Below are 15,826 nucleotides of genomic sequence, written 5' to 3' on the forward strand. Positions count from 1 at the left end.
GCTGTGTGTGCACACAAGGCATCTATCATCTGCTGGGTCTTTTCTATTAGAAATTATTGGACTCTACCAAAAGCTGTCATTGCATAGGGGTGGTGCCGATGACAGTTGTAATATGCACACCCCCCACTGAAGAAGCTCCAGCGATCGTGCAGATGAATTATTAATCACTCGGATGAGCCCGGCACCTTCTGCTGACTGGAGCCCGGGCGGTAATAATAGGCTGCTGTACGGAGCTGGGCCTGCCCACCGCCTCCCCGGAGGAAGTGAGCTGCTCCATCTTTTTTGATGCTGTACTGTAAATTTCCTTCACCTCGGAGAGTAAACAGATAGATTTGCGAGGCTGGAGTTCTGGAGACCCCCACCCTGTGCGAGCCTGGTCTACTCATGAGCCTGGTCAATGAAGGAATGAGCCCCCAGCCAGCAGGAGTGCTCGGTGCCAGGGCAAGGCAGCTCTAAGGGGGATCAGAGTGAGCCCTGGACTCCATCACCATGCACAGCCCCTGACTGCTGCTGCCCATGATGTCATTGTGATGAAGGTAAGTCACATTGTGGGGTCTCTGCCCGACCAGGGTGTCAGCACCATGGACAGCTCCTGGCTGCTGCTGCTTCTGCTGCTGTCCACCTCTAGGCTTTTGGAGGAACCTGCCTGTTATTTTTGGAGGGGAGACCCCTCCACACCCCTCTGGAAGGACTGTTACTGAAGAAAACTCTGAGGATGAGTTGTATGCTGGTACTGAATGTTGTCTTGGGGCCCTGACTGTTTTCTGGGTCAAGGCAAATCCTGGTGTAACTCATGGAGATGTTTAGAACAAACAACACAAATGGAGAAACACTTCCAGAAGGACAAAGCCTCCACCCCATCTTCTCCCAGCTCTGCAGATACATGGCCCATGATTTCCACAGAGTTTACAGGACCTTCTCCTGTAGAAAGTTTATGTAACATCTGCTGGGAAGGGAAAGGGGGGATTGTGGAAGTGATACATTGTTGCAGTTGGGTAACAAGAAAGTTGTGCAGTCACCTATGGTCCTGAGAGAAGTTGGGTTGTATTTCCATATATTGTGCAGTTTGGGTTGTGGCTTTTTATCTGATGGAGGCGAATATTTCTCACCAAATTAAGTGTTTCTGCCTCCACCGGTCGTAGTATTTAGCGATGAGAGCGCCTGCGTGTTGTCATTTGTGTGATCTCCCCCTCGTACGAGATCTGACATCCATTGTCAAGACCACCCCCGCCCCCCCAGCTCATATTTAAATCTGCATAGAGCCACAAAATCCTTTTCAGACCAGTTTCCTGCTTCAGATTCATTTTTTCCTCTCTCTACTGGATCATCTGCTTCCATTATCAGCTTGCTCCATATGGTCACTTTAATTAATGGCAAACAAAGAACCTGGAATCCGGGAATCAGAGGTTTGCACTCTGAGCCTTCCATGCTGTCATAGAAACCAAAGCTGGGAGCAGCCTCCCTGCCCCATAATGCTTTGTATCCTGTGATTATTGTGGGATGAGAGGCAAGCACTGCAAGCAACAAGGCCACCATTTGCCTGCGCGTGTGGGGAAAGGACACACAATGGCTTGTCCCCTGCAGTACTACAGCCCATTAAGTTCAGCAGACTGTATAACAATGTGGCGGTCACCTACATGATACATGTACGACGTGATGCCACACAATAGGATTGGGTATTATGTCCTGTGTAACAAGAATTTCGGCAATCCTTGTAGTATACAAGTGTGCCGAACCAAGCCATGAAACTCATTATCAATGACCTCTGCTCCTTTGTGCTGCTTTTACATTTTATTTAACTTTTTACACAAAATGTTTTATGTGAATGGGTTTTTTTTCTGTTTGAGCAAAAATACTATTTATAAAGCTCTTTGTACAAACACACATTACACACGCACACACATTATACATGCATGCACATATACACATTACACACACACATATTACAAGTACAAACATACACACACATTTCACACATATACACACATACATACACATTACACATACATACTACATATAGATACAAATGTTACACACACTCATTACACAAACATATATTACACACATTACACACGCACACACATTATACATGCATGCACATATACACATATTACACACACATATGACAAGTACAAACATATACACACACATTTCACACATACAGTATACACACATTATACATACACATTACACATACATACTACATATAGATACAAATATTACACACACTCATTACACAAACATATATTACACACATTACACACGCACACACATACACGCATGCACATATACACATATTACACACACATATTACAAGTACAAACATATACACACACATTTCACACATACAGTATACACACATTATACATACACATTACACATACATACTACATATAGATACAAATATTACACACACTCATTACACAAACATATATTACACACATTACACACGCACACACATACACGCATGCACATATACACATATTACACACACATATTACAAGTACAAACATATACACACACATTTCACACATACAGTATACACACATTATACATACACATTACACATACATACTACATATAGATACAAATATTACACACACTCATTACACAAACATATATTACACACATTACACACGCACACACATACACGCATGCACATATACACATATTACACACACATATTACAAGTACAAACATGCACACACATTTCACACATACACACACATTATACATACACATTACACATACATACTACATATAGATACAAATATTACACACACTCATTACACAAACATTACACACATTACACACACATTGCATACACGCACATTACACGCACACACACTCAGTGTTTGGGTACATAACTATCTGTGCTACTTTTTAATGCTTTTCTAGCTGATCACTCTCTGTCTTGTCGTTCGAATCTTTCTTTTAGTCTCAGATCATTGTATAATACTGAGAGTCCTGAGATCTCTATATAAAACTAGTAAAGTTTCATCACATGGATGAGTGAGGATATGTAACACAACTATTCTTGAACAGAATTTGCCAGCTTCGGCAGCAGTGCTCGGTTTTCCGTTGGCTTTGCATAGCGTCAAGTCTGTAACATTTCTCCTTTATCTTTCATGTGGGGTATTCCATAAATGCTGCGTATGAATTATCCATGCCACACTGCCCAGGGCAAAAGAAGGGTCCTGTCACCCTCCCTCCTACACATACAGAGCCCCAGGCTAAGCCTTTAACTCTGCCTGACCAATCAGAGCACCTCCCTTGGGAGCACTGAATCACAGCTTTATAGGGATTGCAAACCTCATTAAAATACTATAAACTATTTAGCCATATTGTCAGTGGATTCCCACATCACATTCAAGGAATCCATATTACCTGGAATCTGGAATATTCTAATGTATTTATTGTCTCCCATAACCCTTTCTTTGTGTGAGAAGAAGCAGGGTACAAGGGTATTCCTCTAGTCCCCCTTTAATCTATTCCCCCTTTAATAGTGCATCGACTTGATTTGTTTTTAAAGTTCTAGCTTAATATTTCATAGACTTTTAAGATTAGGCTTTTGATATACGATAAGAAATTAAATTGCACGACCGTGTTAGCCAGAAAAATCAACGTAAATACTTTTATGCCCAAAAACATGACAAAAGTATTCCAGGAGTGATATGTTTAATGATAATTGCAAGCTTTCAGATCACAGAGGCTCCTTCGTCAGGCGAGTTTATAAAGGAATTGCTGAGACTGGAGCACAACATAGAGGAGATACAACAGGACATTTGTGCAAAGTTGTAAAATGATCACTTTTTTCTGTTTTGGGGCATAAAAGTATTTATATATGTGAGTTTTGAAGCAGGTGGAAGTCTGGAAGGAATGGTATCTCCTTGTGATAGTATCTTATAGTCTTCCGCTCATTTGTAACTTTGTATTCTATGTATTTTGACATATTTTATGACTTGGAGATACAGTCTTGTGTTGATAGAGTCTTATAGCCAGCCACCTGCTTTCTCCATTTTTAAACCCTTAGTTTTGTCAATTGGTCGTGCCTTAATGACCAGTTCTTTTATAAACTCCATATCAAGGCTACAGTAGCCTGATCTCCTTCAATAAGTTGAACTTTTGAGGCCACCTCTTACTTCCAGTCAGTGGACAAGACCTTCTAATGTGAGAAAATAAGTTGGTAAACTCTCGTAATCAGTGATACATAGGCTCAGTTTTGTGAATGTAGGTGTTAATTACTTGCTATGTTACCATGTGCTGTTGCTGTATACACTATGGACATTCCCAAAACGTTGGATCTCATTGCCATTAATTGGCTTTATGTTTAATCTGGTTTTTATTGAAAAGAAATTCAGAACAATCAAGTAACAAAGGATTCACCAACATAACGATTACCGAGTACAAGAAGAAATCTCATTTACAACTGTATATAAAGACCTGTAGCCAACAAGTCCCGAAATAATATAGAACTTTCAGGTCAAAAGTCATTTTCAATCAAGTCCAACAAAATCTGAATAGAAAAATAAATCCATGGCGGATGTAGGTATCCCCTATCCAGGGAGACTGTATGACCTTTGGCGATACGTATGAAAGAGAGCGACCCAAACAAGAGAAGCTAGGTCACTCCAAATAATTTCATTGGCTTCATCATTTCCATTCACATGAGTAGAAGTGATTCAGTTCTATCATGCATTTATCTGATGGATCACATTTCATGTCAATGATGATGACATCAAACATTTGGTCTACGCCACAAAAAATGCTCTTGTTGTTGTAAGTGGGTAAAAACTCCACCCTGATTCTTCATTGAATGGTTTTCGATTAAATTAATCCTCTGGGATTCACTGCAGTCTGCCATTCTTGAAGGGAATATAGATCTTATCCAAGAGCCTAGAGAGTGTAAAAACAGCAACTTTTCTCTTCTTTACTTTCAGAACTCATCAATGTTTTTTCTCTAACCTTTTATCTTAAAGAGAACTTGTCAGCACAATTTTGCATGTTAAAGTAAAGGAACGGCCACAATAGAGCTGTTATATAGATCAAATAGATACCTTTACTGAAGAAATCTGCATGGTGATTGCTCTTTAATCAGCATTTGAAGTTTGGGTGTAATAAGCTTCCGGTGCATTCGAGTGGGACTGTAGATTTGGTCTTCAGGTTCTGCCCCGGCCCGTCCTTCTGCCTCTGGTCTCAGTATGTGCATCCTATTTGAAAGTTTGCACTGGTGCCATCTGCTCTTCCGGCAGTGTTTGCGCACATTGACCTCCCAGATGTCTTTAGGAAAATCATGCCAGTGGCGGCGCATTCGCAGACCTAAATTTTGGCTGGTCATGGAGCCGAGAGCTCAATCTACGGATGCACCGTATCTGGCTCCATTTTACCGAAGACGTCCAGGTGGTCAATCTGCACCTGCAGAGAGGACGGCACCGGCACAAACATTCAAAAAGGAGGCAGATAAAAAAGATAAAGGCAGGCGGTGGGGCCGTGGCAAGATCCAATGACCCTACCCACAGTCATGTTCCTATGCATTGAAAGTTTATTATACCCAAACAACAAATGATGATTTAAGAACAATCACCATGCAGGTTTCTTCACTAAAGGTGTCTATTTAATCTGCATAACAGCGCCATTATGGCCATGCCTTTACGTTAATATGCAAAATTGTGCGGACAGGTTCTATTTAATAAGTTTTGTGAGAAGTTCAATGTGAGATGTATTCCATCTTCTTTCATGCCTATAAGTTACGTCCTCTTGTCCCATTATTGACCCACAGGAATACTTGTTTGATGGGTACATGTTTCATGCAGGTGGACATTTCCGTTTTGTGGAAAACATGGCATATTCCATATGTGACATGTTTATTTCTAGAAGCGACCTATTCTTAATAACTACTAAGCAGTGGTACATAAGAGAAAATATATGAGACTTGGAAGAATATGAGCTCAGTGTGAAGTAATCATTCTTTCAACTTGTTCATATCGGTAATATACAACACAGTACATGAAAACTCGAAAGCACCGCTGTGGGTTAAGTGTCTTTCTTTGGAGCTCTACTTGTGTCTTCATTATGTTGGCGTAAAGGACAAATGCCTGACAATCTCAATCTCCCTTTGTTGCTTGATACATTCATAAGCTTTTTATAGTTGTTCCAGGCTCTGCTTTCCATTGTTTTACAAATGAACTCGCCAGGAGCTGATTTTCACAGCTCATCACTCCAAGCGAGGTTACAGGGGGCTGGGAGGTGGCTTGTAGGACCAGGTGACTTTTCACCAGACGTTTCAGGCTATCCATAATTACTGGGAATTAAACAGCTGAGACTTCATCAGAGACCAATAAACTGAATGGAGCAAGAGACGAAGAAGGCTGGAATTTTTCAGAGAAGGAACAATCTTTTGATGGAGCCATGAGGCTTGAGCCTCCATGGAAAGGAGAAGCCATTGATAGTAGTTCAATGAAAACATTGCTTCTAGAAGAAAAATAAAAGGGGCCTTTCACTCTTAACCATTTCATGTCATTGAACTGGAAATAAATAGTTCTAGTAGCTCCAAGAATTACTCATTGAGATGTTGGCTCTATGTTCTGGCCACGTTTGATTCTTCTGGGTATGATATTCTTAGAAGAGATTAGCCATATGACTGACTTTCGATGATTAGTAATACATTACAGGAACCTATCATTGGTCATACTCTAATATAGGAATGGGATTTAGAAGTATTATTCATCACTTATGCCTTTTTGGCCACTTAGAGTTGTGCCGTCAATGAGTCAGCAGCAATGACCCCCGCCGGTGCCGCATGTTCTGTTCTGTAATGTAGGATGCGGATGTATCATCTATTATTCTTGCATTGGCACAATTTTAGGAACATTAAATTGATACTGGCATTATAAAGAGATGACTGCAAACTGTATTGGAAACAGAGAGCTAAAAAAAAAGAATTAACTATCATTGTCATATTGTTATTATGGCAAATCTTGTGCTGTTCCGGCTTTGGCCGGTTTCCCAAATATCACTTGTGTCCAGCCTCTTGTTTCAGGCCTTGGCTAAAGTGATTTTAGAGAGCACTTCGTGTACCAGTCATGTCAAAAAATGGTGCTTGTGTTTTTGTCGAGCTCCTGGATCAATCTGGTGCAAAATGTGATGGCTGGATGCTTGGATTTAATTGTATAGGAATGTATAGGATCAGTTGTGGCGTCAGTTTCTTCAGCAAACTACCATAAAATAGAGAAAATAACAGAGGATGCACTTTTATGGAGAGGTCACAGTACCTGTACAAAATGAAGGTTTTTATTACACTAACGCGTTTCGGCACCAGACAGGTGGATTTTTCAAGATGAAAAAAACAATGTCACACTCACCACCAGTACCAGCACAGTACCTAGGATGCGTATGCGGAAATGAAGAATCCTTGATAATACAAAATGAAGATTTTTATCACACCAACGCGTTTCAGCACCAGACGAGCTCCTGTTTTTTTAAGCTAAAAAAAAATTCATTTTGTACCATCGAGGATTCTTCATTTCCGCATGCGCAGCCTAGGTACCGTGCCCTCTCCACAAAAGTGAATTGCTGTCTGATAGAATATTTCCTCCAGCCACTGGGGCCACCGCCGTGGATTCTAAAGCCCATGTAGGTATTGTGTCCCTACACAATCCTCCCAGGTGAGCACTACATCACTCTTACCCTCTCTCGTTTCTCTATTGTGCCCTTCTGTCCCAACCAGACCTTAGCAAAAACAGTGGATGAACTAAGCTACAGGCATGAGGCTTTTATCGAGGAAGGTCCATCTGTGTCCTACTATACAGCTATAAAGAATTGTAGTGTGATGTAGAGTTAAACTTCAGCTCCCTGTGTGCTAGGGTAACCACAGTAATCACATCTACGCCGCCGTATATCACATTATTATCTTTGGTGACGGACAAGGCCCTTTAGAGCTAAGAGCTTTATGGTGAAAACAGAGCTGAATCAGCTACATTGCATTTTCCGGATTGAGCACCGAAGAACTTTCCTTCCTGCTCGAAATATCTGCCAAGCAATGGTTTGCTCGAAAAAAAAAAAATCAATTTTCCTCCTTCGTGATTTCAGTTCAGCCATTTATTGCTGGTTTGAAAAGAAAAAGAAAACCCAAATGACTGCTGTGATACTAGATAGGGGTGCATTAGTCCAAGATGCTTTTGAATTATTGCTGGAAGTCACGTGGTGATCAGAGGTAGCTGAGTCTGCAACATCCCACCCCTCGCTCAGCGCACACGCTCTCCGCTTTACACATCTTCCATGATTAACCCCTTTTTTTCTTTTGATCCCTTCACTGTAATTTATTTAAAAGCCGGCATTTACGGGATCAACAGCCCCTCTCCTGCCTCAATTGCCATTACATTTATAATCAGCTTGTCCAGATTGTGCAAAGAGCACAGCTGCTTCTCATTTCCTACTTGCTTTTTTTTTTGGCCTTCCGGACCCGTTTTAAGAAAGAATAAAACCTGTGCCCCTGAACGAAAGGCGCCTCTTATGTTTGGTACAACTGTGTCAGCTTTAACCAGGTGATCAGAATGTTCACAGCGCTGCAGAGTGTTTCAGCAAATCTTGGAGGAACCAGTGACTGATGTGAAGGACAGTTTGGAAGTTGGAAGAACAGGTTTTATCAACAAGGCCGAGTATTTCTGGAGAGGCTTGTGCCGATCTTGGCGATAATCATGTGATTGTTGGGATTACTTTTTTAAGAGGTTTTTTTTTTTAAACTGCAGACTTGAGTTTTAAAAAATGTTTAAACAGTTCTACTCATCATGATCAATGTCACGCCGGTTGTTTAATGCTCTTACATAGTCCTCTCTGGTCCCTAAATCCAGAAATGAGAGGAAAAGGCAAATCAGAGGGCGAGGTGGGTCGCCAGAATACCCTGTGTTTGGCCGAGTGGCCAATTCCTGACATTTCCAGTGCGTGTAGACATGACCAGAAAAAAGAAACCAATGGGGACCAGCTCTCACAACAAGAGTTGCAGTGGGGGGTGAAGGATTCACATATTTTTCTTTCTTTTTTTAATCCAGTATAATCTTTATAACATAAATAAAATATTCAATGGACAACCCCCTTAACTGCAACACAAAATGTTGGATCCCATTGTTTATTGGTACATTTACTCACCTTATGGATGAAATTGTATGGCCACAAGGGCTGTCTGGCCTATGGGTTGACTGACAATTGCTGATTTCTTCCAAAGCTTAAGCGTTATAACTAATGTGTGTATATCCGATCTTTCTATAAAAGTGCATACCGCATAAAAACAAAGTAAATGAACCTGCCCCGTGCACCGTATCTCCTCCCATCAAATATTTAAACCACATTAATGTCTAGAGAGTCCCCACATTGAATATAATTTCCATATCATTTCCAATGTATATTTAATATGTCAAGCGTTCCCTCTGCCCATGGCTGTATACTCATCATTTTTCATATGCACACATGTCACGGCCGCCGTGTTGAAGTGATCAAATCTTAATGATATAATTTTAATGTCAGGGAATGGGGGATATAGACATTGTCTTATTCAATGAAGACCCAACTAAGGCTGAATTCCCTTTTAATAAACGCAGACTCGTGAAAATTATATCAAAGGAGACACAGAAACCCCCCAAGAAAACACAAACTTCGAAATTACATAATTGGAGAGGAAAAAGTACTGATGCCTCCAAACTTCTGAGAATACTATACCTGAGAAGGAACGTAGATAAGTGTCCTTTCGATCCCAACAAGTCAAATCTTTGGCCGGAATGAAACTTCTTCTTATGTTGGACACATTATAAGAAGACCCTGCTCACAAGACGAGAGTAAGAAGAACTATTTTAGGGGATCACAGTAACTTAGAATTACTGACATTAGTAGAGAGAACATTGATGTATCCTTCACACCTAGGCTGTATTTCCTTACATATATGTCATGAGGGTTGTATAAATTATATTAACTATGACATCTACCTACATGATGGCTGACCCTATATGTGACACTCACGTAGCAGCCTAAAGGTTAAAATCATATATTATTAGCATGATCCTCTTATATCTTGCACTTTAAAAGGGAAACCTGTCAACCATGAATCTGTGGACAGCACGGTGTGTGAGAAGAATGATATACCGGTTGGTTGGAAGAGATTCACTATAAATTATAGGTATTTCTATGCTTAGGACTCCAGTGGGTGGTCTAACTCTGTGACTGCTATATCTCTGCATTCATAATCATAGGGTGGACTGTCAATCACTATGTAGGCCCACCCACTAGACTCTTATGTATCCAAACACCAGGGATTTCAATGATTAAAAAAGTTTTACTGAACCTTTCCCCACAAAAATGCCTATCAATCTGATCAGCTCCTCCTGCTCTATAACATGCAGATCAGAGACCATTTTCAACATGACTGGTTCCTTTTAAAGGGTCACTAAAATTTTTACAGGAAGTGCCATATACTGATATCATTCACACCTACGGTTCTGAAGGTTTCCAAGGATGAAAATCCATGAAATAGTGATCACAGAGGGAGAAGGTTTCTGGACTTCCCTTACCGAGCACAGAAAATGTTAAGCAGAGACTTTGGTTAACATAGTAACATAGTAACATAGTTAGTAAGGCCGAAAAAATACATTTGTCCATCCAGTTCAGCCTATATTCCATCATAATAAATCCCCAGATCTACGTCCTTCTACAGAACCTAATAATTGTATGATACAATATTGTTCTGCTCCAGGAAGACATCCAGGCCTCTCTTGAACCCCTCGACTGAGTTCGCCATCACCACCTCCTCAGGCAAGCAATTCCAGATTCTCACTGCCCTAACAGTAAAGAATCCTCTTCTATGTTGGTGGAAAAAACTTCTCTCTTCCAGACGCAAAGAATGCCCCCTTGTGCCCGTCAGCTTCCTTGGTATAAACAGATCCTCAGCGAGATATTTGTATTGTCCCCTTATATACTTATACATGGTTATTAGATCGCCCCTCAGTCGTCTTTTTTCTAGACTAAATAATCCTAATTTCGCTAATCTATCTGGGTATTGTAGTTCTCCCATCCCCTTTATTAATTTCGTTGCCCTCCTTTGTACTCTCTCTAGTTCCATTATATCCTTCCTGAACACCGGTGCCCAAAACTGGACACAGTACTCCATGTGCGGTCTAACTAGGGATTTGTACAGAGGCAGTATAATGCTCTCATCATGTGTATCCAGACCTCTTTTAATGCACCCCATGATCCTGTTTGCCTTGGCAGCTGCTGCCTGGCACTGGCTGCTCCAGGTAAGTTTATCATTAACTAGGATCCCCAAGTCCTTCTCCCTGTCAGATTTACCCAGTGGTTTCCCGTTCAGTGTGTAATGGTGATATTAATTCCTTCTTCCCATGTGTATAACCTTACATTTATCATTGTTAAACCTCATCTGCCACCTTTCAGCCCAAGTTTCCAACTTATCCAGATCCATCTGTAGCAGAATACTATCTTCTCTTGTATTAACTGCTTTACATAGTTTTGTATCATCTGCAAATATCGATATTTTACTGTGTAAACCTTCTACCAGATCATTAATGAATATGTTGAAGAGAACAGGTCCCAATACTGACCCCTGCGGTACCCCACTGGTCACAGCGACCCAGTTAGAGACTATACCATTTATAACCACCCTCTGCTTTCTATCACTAAGCCAGTTACTAACCCATTTACACACATTTTCCCCCAGACCAAGCATTCTCATTTTGTGTACCAACCTCTTGTGCGGCACGGTATCAAACGCTTTGGTTCAGAGTCTCTTTGAATTGTACGACAAGTATATATAGACAGTCTCCAGGAGAGAGAGAGAGAGATGAAGTTTTGTCCAGAAAGTGACAGCAGAAAGGACAGACACAATAATCTACTCAGGATAGACCTGCCTTTTATATCTGTCATTGGTGGGATTAGCAAAACTGCGAAATTGTATGACAGGTCAGTGTCCTGATTTCTGGCCGCAGGGCACGGCACACAAATCATTTTCTATTTAATTTACCTTTTACTTGTTGTCACTCTAGAAATGGCTGGCATTTGAGGGCTGCGGACTGCGAGCGCACCTACAATTACTCTGTGCTGGGGAACTGGCAATCTTAGTGCTACAATTAGAAATGAGGAGCAAAGCATATTAATATATTAATATTATATATGTTAATGTTGAGTCAGTTAATTAAGAACTAGTCTAAAGGTACCGTCACACTAGACGATATCGCTAGCGATCCGTGACGTTGCAGCGTCCTCGCTAGCGATATCGTCCAGTGTGACAGCCTGTACAGCCAGCCAGTACAGCCTGTACTGGCTGTGAGCGTCGGTCAGCCGGAAAGCAGAGCGGTGACGTCACCGCTCTGCTTTCCGGCCGCTGTGCTCACAGCCAGTACAGGAGGAGTGCAGAGCACAGCGCTGGAGGACAGACGGCTGTAGGTAAGTATGTACTGTTTGTTTTTTTTTACTTTTAGGATGGTAACCAGGGTAAACATCGGGTTACTAAGCGCGGCCCTGCGCTTAGTTACCCGATGTTTACCCTGGTTACCGGCATCGTTGGTCGCTGGAGAGCGGTCTGTGTGACAGCTCTCCAGCGACCAAACAGCGACGCTGCAGCGATCCGGATCGTTGTCGGTATCGCTGCAGCGTCGCTAAGTGTGACGGTACCTTAACTATTAGGTCAGGGTCGCACGAACCTTCGGTCCCATTATGCTAATCACACTGTGATCAGAGTTTGATCAGAGTGGGATCCGATTTTCTCCAAGGTGGAGGACAAAAAAAAAAAAAAATAGTGTTTCCACCTTCCCTATACTGTCAGACCGGGAAAATCAGACCGCACTCCGATTTATTCCACTGACCTATAGAGTTGGATGGGAGCAGGTGTGGACTGGCCCGGTGGGCCCCTGTGCAGATACTTGAATCACTATGTCCAGATAATGGCGGCATCTTATTCATTTAACAATCTACCCCGTTCATTGTTATATAAATTTGTGGTTGAGGATAATGTCACATTTGCATGTACATGAAAAGTGGGGCCCTGGAGTTGGGTACTGGTTGGCCCTTGGCATCCCAGTTTAACACTGGATGGGAGAGTGCCATCTGATTCTCGGAAGTAAATCACATATGCTGCCATCTTTTCCTTGGACCAACTCGGTCCATAGCATACCAAAGGGATGAGTGTATCCGTCAAAACTATGGATGGCACTCGTCCAAGTTATACGGGGGTCTGCATGAGTCATTAATGAAAGTTCTGGGTGTAAAAAGTAGATATGAAGGAGTTCTGTATGGGGTGTTCCAGCTTTCCACTGCCTAAGCCCTTGTACATTGTTGTATTTTACCGATGTCCTATTAATGCCGAACTAGGGGGTAATGACAATTACCAAATATCTTCCCAATGTGCCCACCGGTAGGCTAGAAAATATCCTGCCACATGTGCTCCTACTTTCTATTGAGCATAGACGAGCTGGGTCGGATGCTCTTCCTCTTCTTCTTACATAGGAAAGGAACAGCAGGAAGAACGTGTCCACGTTTCAACATCCCTTGTATCTATCTTGCCCGAAATCCGCGTTATAAAATAGTTGGAGCCCCCCAAGTTCATACAATCCCCTTTAAATACTGTAAGAGTTATAGATATATGGCCCACATATCATGAAACTTCTGATGACTGCAATAAAGCCTTCCTATTACTTACGTCTTCATGCGGCACCGCTGCCGTTTATGGAGCTGCACCAATGGTTATTAATAAAACCAACACAAATATTAAAACACAGCTGGTCCATTACCTAGAAATAAAACCGGACGGACTGCTCTTCCCTCTACAGCAGCCCCATAACTAACGCACAGAAGGCAATGCAGCCCAAAGCTTATTCCTGTGGACGGTAGGATTCATAAAAAATAATTATTGCTGCCATTTACGCTTAGCCCTCCGTACGCTCACTCAGAAGGAGGGGAAAAAAAAGAGGGATAAAACATTGGAGGAGGGTAAAAATGACTGCACGATTTTATTTGCATTTTTAGGAAAATTCTTCGTGCAGCCAGCTGGGGTGAAAGGTCAGCATTTGCATATAAATGGAAAAGGATGGGGGCACGCAATGCCAGGGAGCGGAGTGTGTATGATTTTCACAGCAGTGCGCCTGTGTTTGGAAGATTAAAGTACACAGCTTGCATTTGGTTATTACTAAATGTGAAAAGGGTTCAGATGCTAAATCAGAGACAAAGTAATGAAGGAGAGTGCTAGGGGAGAAAAATAACTAAACAGTAGCAGTAAAGGGACTGATAATAACCCATGATGTGGTGGTGCTGCTGCTAAGGGGAGGGGGTTATCCTTCCATCTGAAGAGTGGGCAGGTACGCTGCGATGGGACTGCATCTGATAATCAAATGATTGCTTCTCTTGTATCTGTGTGCATGTCATTACCAATCTGGCCTGCACATCACTCATCATGGGAAAAGCTGCTTGGCCCGATGGTTTAGGCTCATTTAACACCAAGCTATAAGAAGACAGAATATTTATAGGCAAGTTTAAGGACTTCACACCAAGATGGAGGATTTTCATCTGTCAAAACAATTGTTTAGTTGCAGGTTACCATCATCAACTTGTTATTAGTCTCACTGGTCCAAATGGCCACTATCGGCCTGTCAACTATAAAGCTAATTTCTCCAGCTTATTGCAGCATTGGCTTATTAAATTTTTCTGTCCATAGTTCATTTTAATAGATGCATATACCATACGTACAAGTAAATAGCCATGCACAGGTTCAGACTGGCCCACCGGAGAGTGCGTGAATCCTCCGGTGGGCCCCCCACTCCTCTATAACAGCTATAGTTGGTGCCATACATTTGATTCACTATGTACAGACATAGAATTGGCTTATTAAATCTTTCTGTCCATAGTTTATTTTAATAGGTGCAGATAACCCTGCACTGGTTTGGACTGGCCCACCGGATAGCACGTGAATCCTCTGGTGGGCCCCTCACTCCTCTATAATAGTAGTAGTTGGTACCATACATTTGATTCACAATGTACAGGTTCGGACTGGCCCACCGGAGAGCGCGTGAATCCTCCGGTGGGCCCTCCACTCCTCTATAATAGTAGTAGTTGGTACCATACATTTGATTCACCATGTACAGGTTTGGACTGGCCCATCGGAGAGCGCGTGAATCCTCCGGTGGGCCCCCCACTCCTCTATAATAGTAGTAGTTGGTACCATACATTTGATTCACCATGTACAGGTTCAGACTGGCCCACCGGAGAGCACGTGAATCCTCCGGTGGGCCCCCCACTCCTCTATAATAGTAGTAGTTGGTACCATACATTTGATTCACCATGTACAGACATAGAATTGGCTTATTAAATATTTCTGTCCATAATTTATTTAAATAGTTGCAGATACCATATGTACTAGTGAAGGGCCCTGCACGGGTTCGGACCGGCCCACCGGAGAGCACGTGAATCCTCCGGTGGGCCCCCCACTCTATAATAATAGTAGTAGTTGGTACCATATATTTGATTCACTATGTACGGACAAAGGCAGCATTTATTTAACAACTGTTCAGTTTATTATTATAAAGAAGCAGAGGTAAATTTGTGAAATGGGGGCAATATAAGTCACATGTTACTAAACAGTCAATGTCACTCGTGGCCCCTTGGCATCACAGTCCAATACCGGTCCGGTATATTGTATCATGATGTCTGCTGCTAATTGTATGATTCGTGTGTGAGAGGAGGAGGTAATTATTTTTTACCACCTGCTCCTGCTGAGTCCCCACCGCCCCAAAGTAACTCCCTCTTCATAGAAATAAAGTGACATTTTCTGCTCCGTGTA

At 42.0% G+C, this 15,826-nt stretch overlaps 1 protein-coding gene across 2 annotated transcripts in view; it reads left to right on the forward strand.

Annotated features, from left to right (window-relative positions):
• The first annotated feature begins 270 nt into the window (after window positions 1-270).
• MYT1 (myelin transcription factor 1) overlaps window positions 271-15,826 on the forward strand; it is a 95,596-nt gene continuing 80,040 nt past the window's right edge. For both annotated transcript variants that reach the window (XM_069751107.1, XM_069751108.1), the window contains exon 1: window positions 271-536. The gene's annotated coding sequence lies outside the window, so the exon portion shown is untranslated. The remainder of the gene's footprint in view (window positions 537-15,826) is intronic.

This window comes from Ranitomeya imitator, chromosome 2, assembly GCF_032444005.1.
Source record: "Ranitomeya imitator isolate aRanImi1 chromosome 2, aRanImi1.pri, whole genome shotgun sequence".
Taxonomy (NCBI): domain Eukaryota; kingdom Metazoa; phylum Chordata; class Amphibia; order Anura; family Dendrobatidae; genus Ranitomeya; species Ranitomeya imitator.